The sequence below is a fragment of the Scyliorhinus torazame genome, chromosome 6 (assembly GCF_047496885.1).
Source record: "Scyliorhinus torazame isolate Kashiwa2021f chromosome 6, sScyTor2.1, whole genome shotgun sequence".
Taxonomy (NCBI): domain Eukaryota; kingdom Metazoa; phylum Chordata; class Chondrichthyes; order Carcharhiniformes; family Scyliorhinidae; genus Scyliorhinus; species Scyliorhinus torazame.
In genome coordinates, this window is record NC_092712.1 from 66,194,555 (window position 1) to 66,212,816 (window position 18,262).

Genomic DNA, 18,262 nt, shown 5'->3' on the forward strand with positions numbered 1-18,262 from the left:
GCTGAGAAGGGGAGTGAATAACAGGTAATCTCTTTGTTTCTTTTTCTTTTTTTATCTAGAGGGGATGGCAGGGCAGGTAGTGCAATGTTCCTCCTGCAGAATGTTTGAGGTGAGGGACGCCATCAGTGTCCCTGCTGATTTCATCTGTGGGAAGTGCACCCATCTCCAGCTCCTCAGAAACCGTGTTAGGGAACTGGAGCTGCAGCTGGATGAACTTCGGATCATTCGGGAGGCAGAGGTGGTCATAGATAGAAGCTTCAGGGATGTAGTTACTCGGAAGAATCAAGATAGGTGGGTGACGGTGAGAGGGGCTGGGAGGAAGCAGTCAGTACAGGGATCCCCTGTGGTTGTTCCCTTTAGTAACAAGTACACCACTTTGGATACTGTTGGGGGGGATGACTTACCAGGAGTAAGCCATGGGGTACAGGTCTCTGACACAGAGTCTGTCCCTGTTGCTCAGAAGGGAAGGGGAGAGAGGAGTACAGCATTAGTCATTGGAGACTCCATAGTTAGGGGGATAGATAGGAGATTCTGTGGGAACGAGAGAGACTCGCAGTTGGTGTGTTGCCTCCCAGGTGCCAGGGTGCGTGATGTCTCAGATCGTGTTTTCGGGATCCTTAAGGGGGAGGGGGAGCAGCCACAAGTCGTGGTCCACATAGGTACCAACGACATAGATAGGAAAATGGATAGGGATGTAAGGCAGGAATTCAGGGAGCTAGGCTGGAAACTTAGATCTAGGACAAACAGAGTTATTATCTCTGGGTTGTTACCCATGCCACGTGATAGCGAGACGAGGAATAGGGAAAGAGAGGAGTTGAATGCGTGGCTACAGGGATGGTGCAGGAGGGAGGGCTTCAGATTTCTGGATAATTGGGGCTCATTGTGGGGTCGGTGGGACTTCTACAAACGTGATGGTCTACACCTGGACCAGAAGGGTACCAATATCCTCAGGGGGGAAATTTGCTAATGATCTTCGGGAGGGTTCAAACTAGTTCAGCAGGGGCTTGGGAACCTGAATTGTAGCTCCAGTATACAGGAGGTTGAGAGTAGTGAGGTCATGAGTAAGGTTTCAAAGTTGCAGGAGTGTACAGGCAGGCAGGAAGGTGGTTTAAAGTGTGTCTTCTTCAATGCCAGGAGCATCCGGAATAAGGTGGGTGAACATGCGGCATGGGTTGGTACCTGGGACTTCGATGTTGTGGCCATTTCGGAGACATGGATAGAGGAGGGACAGGAATGGTTGTTCCAGGTGCCTGGGTTTAGATATTTCAGTAAGCTCAGGGAAGGTAGTAAAAGGGGGGGGATGGGAGGCATTGTTAGTCAAGGACAGTATTACGGTGGCAGAAAGGACGCTTGATGAGGACTCATCTACTGAGGTAGTATGGGCTGAGGTTAGAAACAGGAAAGGAGAGGTCACCCTGTTAGGGGTTTTCTATAGGCCTCCGAAAAGTTCCAGAGATGTAGAGGAAAGGATTGCAAAGATGATTTTGGATAGGAGCGAAAGCTCCTGTTATGAGGGACTTTAACTTTCCAAATATTGACTGGAAACGCTATAGTTCGAGTACTTTAGATGGGTCTGTTTTTGTCCAATGTGTGCAGGAGGGTTTCCTGACACAGTATGTAGATAGGCCAATGAAAGGCGAGGCCATATTTGATTTGGTACTGGGTAATGAACCAGGACAGGTGTTAGATTTGGAAGGAGGTGACCACTTTAGTGATAGTGACCACAATTCGATTAAATTTACTTTAGTGATGGAAAAGGATAGGTATATACCGCAGGGCAAGAGTTATATCTGGGGGAAAGGCAATTATGATGTGATGAGGCAAGACTTAGGATGCATCGGATGGAGAGTAAACCTGCAGGGGATGGGCACAATGGAAATGTGGAGCTTATTCAAGGAACAGCTACTGTGTGTCCTTGATCAGTATGTACCTGTCAGGCATGGAGGAAGTGGTCGAGCGAGGGAACCTTGGTTTACTAAAGCAGTCGAAACACTTGTCAAGAGGAAGAAGGAGGCTTATGTAAAGATGAGACATGAAGGTTCAGTTCGGGCGCTCGAGAGTTACAAGTTAGCTAGGAAGGACCTAAAGAGAGAGCTAAGAAGAGCCAGGAGGGGACATGAGAAGTCTTTGGCAGGTAGGATCAAGGATAACCCTAAAGCTTTCTATAGATGTGTCAGGAATAAACGTATGACTAGGGTAAGAGTAGGGCCAGTCAAGGACAGTAGTGGGAAGTTGTGCTTGGAGTCCGAGGAGATAGGAGAGGTACTAAATGAATATTTTTCGTCAGTATTCACACAGGAAAAAGACAATGTTGTCGAGGAGAATACGGAGATTCAGGCTACTAGACGAGGAGGGCTTGAGGTTCATAATGAGGCGGTGTTAGCAATTCTGGAAAGTGTGAAAATAGATAAGTCCCCTGGGCCGGATGGGATTTATTCTAGGATTCTCTGGGAAGCTAGGGAGGAGATTGCTGAGCCTTTGGCTTTGATCTTTAAATCATCTTTGTCGACAGGAATAGTGCCAGAAGACTGGAGGATAGCAAATGTTGTCCCCTTGTTCAAGAAGAGGAGTAGAGACAACCCCAGTAATTGTAGACCAGTGAGCCTTACTTCTGTTGTGGACAAAATCTTGGAGAGGTTGATAAGAGATAGGATGTATAATCATCTGGAAAGGAATAATTTGATTAGAGATAGTCAACACGGTTTTGTGAAGGGTAGGTTGTGCCTCACAAACCTTATTGAGTTCTTTGAGAAGGTGACCAAACAGGTGGATGAGGGTAAAGCAGTTGATGTGGTGTATATGGATTTCAGTAAAGCGTTTGATAAGGTTCCCCACGGTAGGCTACTGCAGAAAATACGGAGGCATGGGATTCAGGGTGATTTAGCAGTTTGGATCAGAAATTGGCTAGATGGAAGAAGACAAAGGGTGGTGGTTGATGGGAAGTGTTCAGACTGGAGTCCAGTTACTAGTGGTGAGAGGCTGCCTGCTACTGTTAGTTGGATGGCAGTCCCAGTGGCTGAGTCTCAATCAGCTGCAATTGGTAAAATTCCCCAAGGGACCGACCATCCACCAGCACAAGCTCGGCATCTACTTTCTACCTTGGGCAAACACTGCCCTATTTCTCTTCATCTCTCATCTGATTCTTTTGCAAAAATACTTCGACACCTGTGCCCTCATAACCACTCTGCGAGTAGAAACAGTTTCTTATTTACTCAATCCTCCACTGAGAGCACTAAGTCAGAATTGAACCCATAACCTTTTTTTGAATTGTAGTGTGGATGGCAAAAGTGATAGATGTTTCAGCTGTGAATGGTTCCCTTATTATTAGACTCAACTAGAGCTGAGAAAGATAAGAAAATGCTCCATAATGTTAGCTTTACCGGCTGCTCGTGAAATAAGTTTGAATAGTTTCCATCGATTTCCCAATTGCTTGAGCCCTCGATGAAATAAAATGCCTATAATTTGTCAGTCATTAATATGAAAGTGCTCTTGGACCCTCATTCAGCGAGGACATAAATGTGGTTGGCATGGAAATCGGAAATGTCATACTGATGGAATAGGTAGCTCAGTTAAGGCAGGGATAATACATATTGTTTGGGTGCTGGAAGGAGCCTTAGGCTGCATTTAGCAAGCATTGTGTGCCATGGGAGCTCTTGATTCTCAGAAAATAACGCCTTTGCAGATCTAAATTCGATCGTGTTACTGTGATCAGATGGAGAGTGTAATGGAACAGACGTCATCAATGAAACAGGCTGAAATGTAGCCCAACACCTGGAACAAACAAACGTTAAGGCACATACAAGGCTCCTTACAAGCTCGATGTGCATATTTTATTTGAATTAAGTAAATTGGCAGTTCAGGGGAAATGGGAGATAAGAATAAAAGCCCAATTTGTATTTAATGCTTGATATTACTGATTGACAAGGAGAAAGCCAGCACGGGAACACAATTTTAAATTTCAATAAATGGCACATAGTGCGAACATAAAAGTCTGCTGTGAAGTGTACTTTGTAGGGGTAATTTTATATGTGCCTGCTGCCACATAACAGCTTTGCCTGCTGGGAGCGCAGATCAAGAATTTGGATATCTGCCAAATTCCTACAAGGTAGACTTGACTGCCAAGGAAGATGGGACCTGGAAAAAATCCAACGACAGCCAGTTTGCCGATTTGCCGACCCCATTCCAGGCACCAGCCACTCTTGCTTAGGAGGGTTTAAGACTGGCAGGGTTACCAGTCCCCAAGAGGTGGTTTGCCAATGAGGCTCAATAGGGGCCTAGTTAACCACAATTAAAGGGCTGCAGCTGTCGGTCTTCAGTTTCCCAGAGCAATGGGGTGATGGGGCAGAGGTAGAGGGCCAGGGGTTGGCACCAGGAGACAGGCACTCAGCAGCAAGCATGGGGACCAGCATGCCAGGCAGATCCACAGGCCATCTCTGCCGAGGTGCAGTGCAACCAAATGCCACCCCGTAGAGAGCTTTGTCCCTCTCACTCCGCATACATCAGTGGTAGTCTGGGGCCTGAATCATTTATTTCAAATTTCAAAATCATTGGTGAGACTGTGCCTCCATGTTGAATTGCCCTCTCAGTTACTTACCTTATGCTGCAACCTGTTGCTTCTCTCAAACTGGATGGCCTCTAATAGGTCCTCCAGTTTCAGGAGCTCACCTGCCGCTCTTAGTTGGCTGGATGCCTGTCTTCCAGCCAATTAAAGCAGTCTTTCCTCACAAATCCTTGAAGAAAATAACTGCTGCCCCTCTGGAGATGGATTCACGATCCAGAAACAATCCCAATCCCTCTTTCCCACAATCCCGGAGGGAAAATCAAGCTTCCCATATCATATCACCTAGAGACAAAACGGAAAATTAAAAGAAAGGTAAAGTCACCATAATCCCAATGGCCACTTTCCCCTTTGAGGTCAGTAAGAAGTCTTACAACACCCGGTTAAAGTCCAACAGGTTTGTTTCAGATCACTAGCTTTCGGAGCGCTGCTCCTTCCTCAGGTGAATGAAGAGTTAGTTCCGGAAACATATATCTGGACAAAATCAAAGATGCAAGACGATACTTTGAGCCCTTTCGGGATCTTGTCTGCTTTCTTGCATCTTTGTAGAAACTTAATGTCAGTGTCTATATCCTCTCCACTTTGAGCCGGCAGTTTGCAGTGTCAATGGTAGCCATGATGTGGAGATGGAGAGCTGGAGGTGGAGAGCTGACTGATGGTGATTTAACCTGAGTATCACCACACCTCAGCTCAGCTGAGGGTCAAGGTTGAGAAGGCAGGGCATTCATGAATAACGTCAGCTGGTACAGGAATTGATCCCACACTGCTGGCTTTATTCTGCATCACATACCAGCTGTCTAGCCAAGTGAACTAAAGCAGCCTCCAGTTTTGTTTGCTAAAAAATAAAATAAAACAGTGAGCACTGGTAATCTGAAATTAAAACAAAAAAATTGTGCAAATGCTTACCAAGCAATCTATCAATCAATATAAAAGATGGGTTAGCATTAAACAGTTCTGTTGAAGGATCCCACTTAAAATGTTAACAAATATTCCCTTTCTGATATTTGCATTCCAACTTTAGCAAATCCCATTCATAGGATATTTAGTTTCACATGAATGTACAAAAGAACCTGGGTGGGATTCTCCGTGAATCGGCGCGATGACCCGAACCCGCCGCCAAAAACGACGCGAATCACTTCGACATCGGGCCCCCCCCCGAAACTTAGCGAATACTCCGGCCGGGAATGGGCTAGTAGCGGCGTGACGCCATTCGCGACGGCATCACGTATCACGGACGTGCGCGCCGTCAGTGATGCCGTGTGGCGTCACTGCACAAAAGACCTCCCCCCCCACCACCCCAGGAGACCGGCAAAATGTCCGCCCGCCGCGCAGCACCAAGTGAGACCCCCCGCTGCCTGCCCCCTTTCCCCCTTCCCCATCCCCCCTTCCCCCAAATCCTCCATCCCCCATATCCCCCTTCCCCAATCCCCCCTTCCCCATACCCCACTTCCCCATATCCCCGATTCCACATATCCCCCCTTCCCCCATATCCCCCCTTCCCCATATCCCCACTTCCCCCATGTCCCCCCTGCCCCCAATTCCCCCATATCCCCTTTCTCCCATATACCCTTCTCCCATATCCCCCCTTCCCCCATATTCCGCTTTGGGGGATATGGGGGGAAAGGGGATATGGGGGAAGGGAGGATATGGGGGAAGGGAGGATATGGGGAATGGGGAAAGGGGAAATGGGAAATGGGGATATGGGGAAGGGGGATTATGGGGGGATGGGGATATGGGTGAAGGGGGATATGGGGGATATGTGGGAACGGGGATATGGGGAAAGTGGGGATATGGGGGATATGGGGATATTGGGGAAGGGGGGATATTGGGGAAGGGAGGATATGGGGAAGGGAGGATATGGGGGAAAGGAGGATGTGGGGAAGGGGGGATATGGGGAGATAAGGGGGGATATGGGGAAGGGGATATGGGGAGATATGGGGAAGGGGGGATTTGGGGGGATATGGGGGAAGGGTGATATGGGGTAAGGGGGAATGGGGGATATGGGGTAAGGGGGAATGGGTAGATATTGGGGAAGGGGGGATATGGGGAAGGGGGGATATGGGGGAAGGGGGTTATAAGGGAAGGGCGGATATGGGGGAAAGGGTGGGGAAGGTGGAAAGGGGGCAGACAGTGGGGGGTCTCACTTGGCGCTGCCATAACCCCCCTTCCCCATAACCCCCTTCCCCCATATCCCCCCTTCCCCCATATCAACTTCCCTAATATCCCCATATCCACGCTTCCCCATGTCTCCCCTTCACCAATATCCTCCTTCCCCCTTATCTCCCCATATTACCCCTTCCCCATACCCCCTTCCCCCATATCCTCCTTCCCCCATATCTCTCCCCGTCCCCCATATCCCCCTTCCCCATATCCCCCCTTCCCCCATATCCCCTTCCCCAATATCCCCATATCCGCCCTTCCCCCTTATCCCCCTTCCCCATATCCCACCCATATTCCCCCTTACCCAATATCCCACCATCCCTAATTCCCCATATCACCTTTCCCCATATCCCCCCATATCCACCCTTCTCCCATATCCCCCCTTTCCCAATATCTCCCCATTTAGAACCCCCGTTCCCCATATCCCCCTTCCCCTTATCCCCTTCCCCATATCCCCCTTCCCCATATCCCCACTTCCCCATATCTCCCCTGCCCCCATATCCCCCTTCCCCCATATTCCCCTTCCCCCATATACCCCCTTCCCACCATATACCCCCTTCCCCCATATACCCCCTTCCCCCCATATACCCCCATATTCCCCATTCCCCCTTTCCCCCCATGTGGGATATGGGTGGAAAGGGGATATGGGGGAAGGGGGGAAATGGGGAAGGGAGGATATGGGGAAGGGAGGATATGGGGAAGGGGGATATGGGGGAAGGGGGGTATGGGGAGATATGGGAGAAGGGGGGATTTGGGGGGATATGGGGGAAGGGTGATATGGGGTAAGGGGGAATGGGGGATATGGGGTAAGGGGGAATGGGTAGATATTGGGGAAGGGGGATATGGGGAAGGGGGGATATGGGGGAAGGGGGTTATAAGGGAAGGGCGGATATGGGGGAAAGGGTGGGGAAGGTGGAAAGGGGGCAGACAGTGGGGGTCTCACTTGGCGCGGCCATAACCCCCTTCCCCATAACCCCCTTCCCCCATATCCCCCCTTCCCCCATATCAACTTCCCTAATATCCCCATATCCACGCTTCCCCATGTCCCCCCTTCCCCCATATCCTCCTTCCCCCATATCTCTCCCCGTCCCCCATATCCCCCTTCCCCATATCCCCCCTTGCCCCATATCCCCTTCCCCAATATCCCCATATCCGCCCTTCCCCCTTATCCCCCTTCCCCATATCCCCCCATATCCCCCCTTACCCAATATCCCACCATCCCTAATTCCCCATATCACCTTTCCCCATATCCCCCCATATCCACCCTTCTCCCATATCCCCCCTTTCCCAATATCTCCCCATTTAGAACCCCGTTCCCCATATCCCCCTTCCCCATATCCCCCTTCCCCATATCCCCTTCCCCATATCCCCACTTCCCCATATCTCCCCTGCCCCCATATCCACCTTCCCCCATATTCCCCTTCCCCCATATACCCCCTTCCCACCATATACCCCCTTCCCCCATATACCCCCTTCCCCCCATATACCCCCATATTCCCCATTCCCCCTTTCCCCCCATGTGGGATATGGGTGGAAAGGGGATATGGGGGAAGGGGGAAATGGGGAAGGGAGGATATGGGGAAGGGAGGATATGGGGAAGGGGGATATGGGGGAAGGGGAAATGGGGATATGGGGGGAAGTGGGGATATGGGGAAGGGGATATGGGGGAAGGGGGGTATGGGGGAATATGGAGATAAGGGGAAGGGGGATCTGGGGGATGGGGATATGGGGGAAGGTGGATATGGAGGGATATGGGGTAAGGGGGATATGGGGAGATATTGGGGAAGGGGGATATGGGGAGATAAGGGGGAAGGGGGATATGGGGGATATGGGGAAGGGGATATGGGTAGATATTGGGGAAGGGGGTTATGGGGGAAGGGGGAATGGGGGGATATTGGAGAAGGGGGGATATGGGGGAAGGGGGAATATAGGGGAAGCGGGTTACGGGGAAAGGGCGGCTATGGGGAAGGGGGGATGGGGACGGGGGAAAGGGGGCAGACAGTTGGGGGGTCTCACTTGGCGCTGCCATATCCCCCTTCCCCCATAACCCCCTTCCCCATATCCCCCTTCCCTCATATCCCCATATCCCTCCTTCCCCCATATCTCCCCTTCCCCCAATATCCCCCTTCCCTCATATCCCCATCCCCAATATCCCCCTTCCCCCTTATCTCCCCATATTACCCCTTCCCCATATCCCCCTTCCCCATATCCCCCTTATCTCCCCATATCCCCCTTCCCCCATATCCCCTTCCCCATTATCCCCATATCCACCCTTCCCCCATATCCCCCCTTCCCCAATATCCCCCCATCCCCCATATCCCCCTTCCCCCATATACCCCCATATCCCCCTTCCCCCATATCCCCCATCTCTCCCCTTTCCCAATATCTCCCCATTTAGAACCCTCAAGAGTATTGAAAGTGAGAGAGATCTAGGTGTACAGGTCCACAGGTCACTTTAAGGGGCAACACAGGTGGAGAAGGTAGTCAAGAAGGCATGCGGCATGCTTGCCTTCATTGGCCGGGGCATTGAGTATAAGAATTGGCAAGTCATGTTGCAGCTGTATAGAACCTTAGTTAGGCCACACTTGGAGTATAGTGTTCAATTCTGGTCGAGATTTACCAGAATGTTCCCTGGTATGGAGGGCATTAGCTATGAGGAGCGGTTGAATAAACTCGGTTTGTTCTCACTCGAACGACGGAGGTTGAGGGGCGACCTGATAGATTTCTACAAAATTATGAGGGGCATAGACAGAGTGGATAGCCAGAGGCTTTTCCCCAGGGTAGAGGGGTCAATTACTAGGGGGCATAGGTTTAAGGTGCGAGGAGCAAGGTTTAGAGTAGATGTACGAGGCAAGTTTTTTACACAGTGGGTGGTGGGTGCCTGGAACCCGCTATCGAGGGAGGTGGTGGAAGCAGGGACGATAGTGACATTTAAGGGGCATCTTGACAAATACATGAATAGGATGGGAATAGAGGGATACGGAACCAGGAAGTGTAGAAGATTGTAGTTTAGTCGGGCAGCATGGTCGGCACGGGCTTGGAGGTCGGGTTCCTGTGCTGTACTTTTCTTTGTTCTTTGTTCTTTGTTTATTTCCCCCTTCCCCCATATCCCCCTTCCTCCATATCCCCCCTTATCTCCCCATATCCCCCTTCCCCATATCCCCCTTCCTCCATATCCCCCTTCCCCCATATCCCCCACATCTCCCCATATTCCCCCTTCCCCAATATCCCCCCATATCCCCCCTCCCCCAGGGGTATAGGGGATATGGGGGTATATGGGGGAAGGGGGGACATGGGGGGAGGGGGGATTTTGGGGGAGGGGGAATATGGGGGAACGGGGGACAGGCCCAGCCCATCAGGCATATGACGCCCCCAGGACATTCCAGGGCGGCCACGAGCCAGGGACAGACCCGGAGCATCAGGTGGACGCCACCCACATCTCGTGCGAGTGCGGCGACGCCGGCGGGCCACACCCAGCGACGAGAGGGCAGCCACAGCAACAGGCCCCCGCCGCAGCCGACCCAGGACACTGACGTACAGAACACCGACACACAGGACACTGATGCCCAGGACACCGACACACAGGACCCTAACGCACAGGACCCTAACACACAGGACCCTAACGCACAGGACCCTAACGCACAGGACCCTAACGCACAGGACCCTGACGCACAGGACCCTGACGCACAGGACACTGACGCACAGGACACCGATGCACAGCACACCGACACACAGGACCCTAACACATAGGACACTGATACACAGGACACTGACACACAGGACACCGACACACAAGACCCTGACGCACAGGACCCTGACACCCAGGACACTGACGCCCAGGACACTGACGCCCAGGACACTGACGCCCAGGACACTGACACACAGGACCCGAACACACAGGACCCGAACACACAGGACACCGACACACAGGACCCTAACACACAGGACCCCAACACACAGGATCCTAACGCACAGGACCCTAACACACAGGACACTGACGCACAGGACCCTGACGCCCAGGACACTGACGCCCAGGACACTGACATACAGGACATTGACACACAGGACACCGACACACCGGACACCGACACACAGGACCCTAACACACAGGACCCTAACACATAGGACACTGATACACAGGACCATAACGCCCAGGACACTGACACACAGGACACTGACACACAGGACACTGACACACAGGACACCGACACACAAGACCCTGACGCACAGGACCCTGACACCCAGGACACTGACGCCCAGGACACTGACGCCCAGGACACTGACGCCCAGGACACTGACGCCCAGGACACTGACACACAGGACCCGAACACACAGGACCCGAACACACAGGACACCGACACACAGGACCCTAACACACAGGACCCCAACACACAGGATCCTAATGCACAGGACCCTAACACACAGGACACTGACGCACAGGACCCTGACGCCCAGGACACTGACGCCCAGGACACTGACATACAGGACATTGACACACAGGACACCGACACACCGGACACCGACACACAGGACCCTAACACACAGGACCCTAACACACAGGACACCGACGCCCAGGACACTGACGCACAGGACACCGACACACAGCGGACGGATGGACAGGAATCACCACTCCAGGGGACCCCGGACTTCGGGTCGGATGAGGAGCACGCCATTACGCCACTGCTATCTCCTACACCCTCCACCATCGCAGAGATACTCACCTCGGTTGGGCACTTTAGCGATGAGGCATCTGGGACACTAACTGGTGCGCACAACACAGCCGTCTCGATACAGCAGGTGGAGGCAGGAGCAGCCGAGGGGCCGGGTGGTCGGAGGGCAGCCCGGCGCAGGCAACCATCTGCCGCCGAGACGGATCCTGCGTTCCTGGAGTTACCACACCCACCCATAGACCCGATGCAGGCACGGACCAAGGGACGATCGAAGGGGATCACGCCGGCTTGCGGCAGCTGCAGACGAAGGTGGAGGAGTCCACCCATGTGAAGGAGCAGGTAATGGTACCGGTCATGTGTGCCACCCAGGCTGACACCACACGGGTGGCGTCCGCGGTGGTGGCAATGGGTGCGACGGTGTCAGGCATGGGTCGCAATATGCAAGGTGTGGGGCTTTCCGTGAAGGCGGCGTCCATGGCCCAGGACATGGCTGCCCTCTCACAGGCAGCCACGAGTCAGAGCCAGCAGCAGATCGCAGAGGCGCTCAACGCCGTGGCCCAGTCTCAGCAGGCAATGGCCCAGTCTCTGCAGGCCATCGCTGAGGGCACGGTGCCATTGCCCAGGTGCTGGCCGCCGTCGCCCAGACACAGACAGGGATGGCCAACTCCCTGAGCGCCATGGCTGCAAACTTGCAGACCCTTGTCGATACCAGGGCGGGCCTCCAAGACTGGCAGCGCCAGGTGTCGGGGGGGCGTCTGGTGCTTGGTCCGTTCGCACCCCCGACCCATGTAGAGGCCTGGGGGCCATCGGGCACCCCGAGGGAGGAGGAGGTGCTGGGGCCCGTTCCGAGTCCCTCTGTAGGGGAGGTCCCGGAACACCGCAACACCTCGGACACCCCCCCCTTCCATCCCAGGTGCATCTGGTGGGCAATGGACAGGACAGGCTGGCAGCTTGTCATCCAAGTCGCCCGAGCCGCAGCCTGGCCCATCTAGGCCGGGCCGCCCCAGGAAACGGCCGCCAAAGGGGTCCCTCGGGTAGGAATCACTGAAGTCCACCTCCAGTTCTGCTGCAGTGTCTGGGGAACCACCTAGATGTAGTCATAGGGCCCGTAAGGCCAAAAACGTAGACACCGAGTAAGTTGGCACGGGTGCAGGGCACAGATTAATTCTGGGGCTAGGGCACGTGTATGAACTGTTTGTTATTAAAATCACTTTCACACCTACAGAAGCTGCCTTTGTGCTCTGTCCGATGCGTGCGGGGGTGTGATGTGAGGTGAGCGCCAGTGGGTGTGTGAGGGGGGATAGAACGTCGGCCTCAGGTGAGTGTGCCCCCCTCCCCCCCGAGTCACCCTCGCCATCCCCCCGGGCAGACGATGGGACCATGCGCTGCAGTGTCACAGCCGCACGCAGGGATGGTCCGGGTGGAGGGTGGTACTGTGGCCATGGGTCAGATATTGTCCAACAATGTAGAGCCCAGAGCTCATCGCAGGGCAGGTTGTCATCATCCTCCATGGCCTGCAATAAACACGCTTCCACCTGCGACCGTGGGAGCCCGGCCCGTTGTGCCGCAGGTGGATGTGCAATGGAGGGGTGGCGTGCATGCGAGTGGGGTGCTGGTGGTTGGTGTTGGATGGGCGGGGTGAGGGTGGTCGGTGTTGCGTGTGTGCGGTGAGGGTGGTTGGTGTCGGGTGGGCGGGGTGAGGTTGGTTGGTGTCGGATGGGCAGGGTGAGGGTGGTTGGTGTCGGGTGGGCGGGGTGAGGGTGGTTGGCGTCGGGTGGGCGGGGGTGAGGGTGGTTGGTGTCGGGTGGGCGGGGTGAGGGTGGTTGGTGTCGGGTGGGCGGGGTGAGGGTGGCTGGTGTCGGGTGGGCGGGGGTGAGGGTGGTTGGTGTCGGGTGGGCGGGGTGAGGTTGGTTGGTGTCGGGTGGGCGGAGTGAGGGTGGTTGGTGTCGGGTGGGCGGCGTGAGGGTGGTTGGTGTCGGGTGGGCGGGGTGAGGGTGGTTGGTGTCGGGTGGGCGGGGTGAGAGTGGTAGGCTGGTGGGTGGGCGGGGTGAGGGTGGTTGGTGTCGGGTGGGCGGGGTGAGGGTGGTTGGTGTCGGGTGGGCGGGGTGAGGTTGGTTGGTGTCGGGTGGGCGGGGTGAGGGTGGTTGGTGTCGGGTGGGCGGGGTGAGGTTGGTTGGTGTCGGGTGGGCGGGGTGAGGTTGGTTGGTGCCGGGTGGGCGGGGTGAGGGTGGTTGGTGTCGGGTGGGCGGGGTGAGGGTGGTTGGTGTCGGGTGGGCGGGGTGAGGTTGGTTGGTGTCGGGTGGGCGGGGTGAGGGTGGTTGGTGTCGGGTGGGCGGGGTGAGGGTGGTTGGTGTCGGGTGGGCGGGGTGAGGGTGGTTGGTGTCGGGTGGGCGGGGTGAGGTTGGTTAGTGTCGGGTGGGCGGGGTGAGGGTGGTTGGTGTCGGGTGGGCGGGGTGAGGGTGGTTGGTGTCGGGTGGGCGGGGTGAGGGTGGTTGGTGTCGGGTGGGCGGGGTGAGGGTGGTTGGTGTCGGGTGGGCGGGGTGAGGTTGGTTGGTGTCGGGTGGGCAGGGTGAGGGTGGTTGGTGTCGGGTGGGCGGGGTGAGGGTGGCTGGTGTCGGGTGGGCGGGGTGAGGGTGGTTGGTGTCGGGTGGGCGGGGTGAGGTTGGTTGGTGTCGGGTGGGCAGGGTGAGGGTGGTTGGTGTCGGGTGGGCGGCGTGAGGGTGGTTGGTGTCGGGTGGGCGGGGTGAGGGTGGTTGGTGTCGGGTGGGCGGGGTGAGGGTGGTTGGTGTCGGGTGGGCGGGGTGAGGGTGGTTGGTGTCGGGTGGGCGGGGTGAGGGTGGTTGGTGTCGGGTGGGCGGGGTGAGGGTGGTTTGTGTCGGGTGGGCGGGGTGAGGGTGGTTGGTGTCGGGTGGGCGGGGTGAGGTTGGTTGGTGTCGGGTGGGCGGGGTGAGGTTGGTTGGTGTCGGGTGGGCGGGGTGAGGGTGGTTGGTGTCGGATGGGCGGGGTGAGGGTGGTTGGTGTCGGGTGGGCGGGGTGAGGTTGGTTGGTGTCGGGTGGGCGGGGTGAGGTTGGTTGGTGTCGGGTGGGCGGGGTGAGGGTGGTTGGTGTCGGATGGGCGGGGTGAGGGTGGCTGGTGTCGGGTGGGCGGGGTGAGGGCGGTTGGTGTCGGGTGGGCGGGGTGAGGGTGGTTGGTGTCGGGTGGGCGGGGTTAGGGTGGTTGGTGTCGGGTGGGCGGGGTGAGGGTGGTTGGTGTCGGGTGGGCGGGGTGAGGGTGGTTGGTGTCGGGTGGGCGGGGTGAGGGTGGTTGGTGTCGGGTGGGCGGGGTGAGGGCGGTTGGTGTCGGGTGGGCGGGGTGAGGGTGGTTGGTGCCGGGTGGGCGGGGTGAGGGTGGTTGGTGTCGGGTGGGCGGGGTGAGGGTGGTTGGTGTCGGGTGGGCGGGGTGAGGGTGGTTGGTGTCGGGTGGGCGGGGTGAGGGTGGTTGGTGTCGGGTGGGCGGGGTGAGGGCGGTTGGTGTCGGGTGGGCGGGGTGAGGGTGGTTGGTGCCGGGTGGGCGGGGAGAGGGTGGTTGGTGTTGGGTGGGCGGGGTGAGGGTGGTTGGTGTCGGGTGGGCGGGGTGAGGGTGGTTGGTGTCGGGTGGGCGGGGTGCGGGTGGTAGGTTGATAGACGACATGTCACCATTGCCCATACCCCACCCCCCCCATAGCCAGGCGCCATGGGCTGCATAGTCGCAACTGTTGACAGCTGGCACATGGCCAGGCGGACACCCCCCTCCCTCCCCGGCCCCCCCCCTCTCCTCGCCAGCATGCACCCTCCCCAACCGCACCCCCCCTCCTCCCCGGCACGCACCCTCCCAACCCCTCCCCCCCCGGCACACACCCTCCCCAACCCCCCCCCCCCCCCCCTCCCCGGCATGCACCCTCCCTAAACCCCCCCCCCGGCACGCACCCTCCCCAAATTCCCCCACTCTCCTCCCCGGCCGCACCCTCCCCACACCCCCTCTCCTCCTGGCACGCACCCTCCCCAACCCCCCCCTCCCCCCCAGCCCCCGCCCCTCCAGCCCCTCCCTCCTCCTGCCCCTCCCCCACTCCCCCAGCCCCTCCCCCCTCCCAGACACTCCTTCCCCCCCAGCCCTTCCAGCTCCTCCCTCCCCCCCAGCCCCTCCACCCAGCCCCTCCCCCAACCAGCATGCACACCCCAACGGCTCCTGCGACCCCCCCCCCCCACCACCTGCAGCCATGCCGTCACTTCTCGGGCCGCCGCCCCACGCCGACCCCTACCACCGCGCTGGCTGGCGTCAACCAGCACGACTGGTTGACGCCGTTAATTAGTTGGTTTGATTTACGCCGGTCACGTTGGCGGGACTTCGGCCCACCCGACCCTGGGCCCGTTGCGTCGCGCCAGTCCTCGACATTCTCCGAGGCGCGCAACGCGATTCACGGCAACGGGATTTTTCGGGGGCCAGAGAATATCGCGGGGTGGCCGGACAGGATTTACGTTGCCCCCCGGCGATTCTCCGACCCAGCAGGGGGTCGGAGAATCCCGCCCCCTGTCACTCAATCCAACTCATCCAATGATCTCACTCCAACTGTCTATCCTATGGAACTTGAATATCTTGTAATCACACCTTGAACGAACTATAGATAATGGTAGGGTTAACAATCTGTTAATTCTGCTTAATTTTCTGCAGGGAATAACTAAATTATTGTCTCTTCCCCCTCTTTTGCCCTCTGCACACCTTATACTGGTTAATACTTAATGATTACACCTCAATAACATTAAGTCAATGTTAATTATGGCTATTAATTCCAATATGCCATCCAAAGAAACTGCATTAGCACTCCCACACAAGCCATATTTTCAATTGCTGCATCTCTTCTTGAGTTATATTTGCATAAATTATAACTGCACTAGGTTTTTAGAAATATAAATAACTTGTTTGACCATAAGTCAAAGGGAATCATAAATTCTACTCCAGAAGGTGCAATTTAAACAAAAATTAGCCATTTAAACTTTTTCAGGTCAGATCAATTAATACAGTGGGAAAAGTTATGATTTATGGATTGCACATGCCCATTGCTCCTCTCAGTTTAACTTCATGCTCACTTTACAGACAGACGATTCTTGCTACTAATTTTGGGGTTTGAAGAGACTGAATATTGACTGTAAGCCATTCTTTGATTCAAAATACTGTATATTGGGTCAATCTGCCTGAAATATTTTGAAGAAACATGTCAAGATTACTTTTCAATGAACAATACATCTAGCCCCCACGAGGACAGCACAGTAGCATAGTGGCTAGTACAGTTGCTTCACAGCTCCAGGGTCCCAGGTTCGATTCCCGTCTGGGTCACTGTCTGTGCAGAGTCTACACGTTCTCCCCGTGTTTGCGTGGGTTTCCTCCGGGTGCTCTGGTTTCCTCCCACAGTTGAAAGATGTGCGGGTTAGGTGGATTGGCCATGCTAAATTGCCCTTAGTATCCAAGCAAAGGTTAAGTGGGGGGGGGGGGGGGGGTTACTGGGTTATGGGGATAGGGCAGATACGTGGCCTTGAGTAGGGTGCTCTTTGCAAGAGCCAGTGCAGACTCGGTGGGCCAAATGGCCTCCTTCTGCACTGTAAATTCTATGAGACTATGAGGATTTGTTTCTCAAGATGGCTGTCACTAATCAATTGGCAGAACGGGACGCATGTAGGAAGTAAATCACAGAACAGAGTGTCCAAAAATTGCATATCAGTTAATAGAGCGAGCAAGGCAGCAATACTAAACTACAAAGACTGTCAACAAGATAAGCTAAGCCTGTACATGATGTCATCTACCAAATGAGATGATAGACGATAATGGATAGTAAAAATTTGTAAACTCGAACCAACAAAACTAAACAATTGAACTGTGGTTAGTATTTTATGTGGTGGCAGTGCACTGCCTGGCCACCCCCCACAATGCACCAACTGAATGGGCAGGGGTGAAGAGCAGAGACACCTCCACATGGTCGGGCTGACCTGAATTAATCTTACAGCTGTCGGGCTGTTAACTGGCTCAAGTTGAGAATTCCACCCAAATTTCCAGAAAATTCTTACAGGGCATGAAAGGTCTGATGAGTCTAGAACCAAGGAACACAATCACAGAATAAGGGGCAGGCCATTTAAGGAATTTATTCCCTCAGAGGATGGTGAGCCATTACAATTCACTACCCTAAAGGCTGTGGAAGCTCAATCACCAGGAAAGGTAAATGGTTAATCTAATTGTGCTGTTTGTAGTTAAAAGTGCAGTGTAGATTAGTATCTGATTGGCTGAAGCTGCCCCCACCCTAATTGCTGAGAGGCAGTTATCTGGCAGTCACCCGAGGCCTGTTAAGGGGCACAAAGGTACACATTGTATTCTTCTCTTTGAAGTTTTAGTGTGAGTCATCCTAAAGTCTGTATAAAAGACAGACAGAAAGCGCACTTAGTAAGCATTGCGCTGGTCAAGGAGACACAGCCTGAGTGAGTGAGACACAGACAGAGTGAGAATTCGGTAACTTGGTGCAGTGAGGTAACCAGGAAAGGTACGTGGTTAATCTAATTGTGCTGTTTTTCAGTTAAAAGTGCAGGGTAGATTAGTGTCTGATTGGATGAAGCTGCCCCCACCCTAATTGCTGAGAGGCAGTTATCTGGCAGTCACCTGAGGCCTGTTAAGGGGCACAAAGGTACACATTGTATTCTTCTCTTTGAAGTTTTAGTGTGAGTCATCCTAAAGTCTGTATAAGAGACAGACAGAAAGCGCACTTAGTAAGCATTGTGCTGGTCAAGGAGACACAGCCTGAGTGAGTGAGACACAGACAGAGTGAGAATTTGGTAATTTGGTGCAGTGAGGTAACCAGGAAAGGTAAGTGGTTAA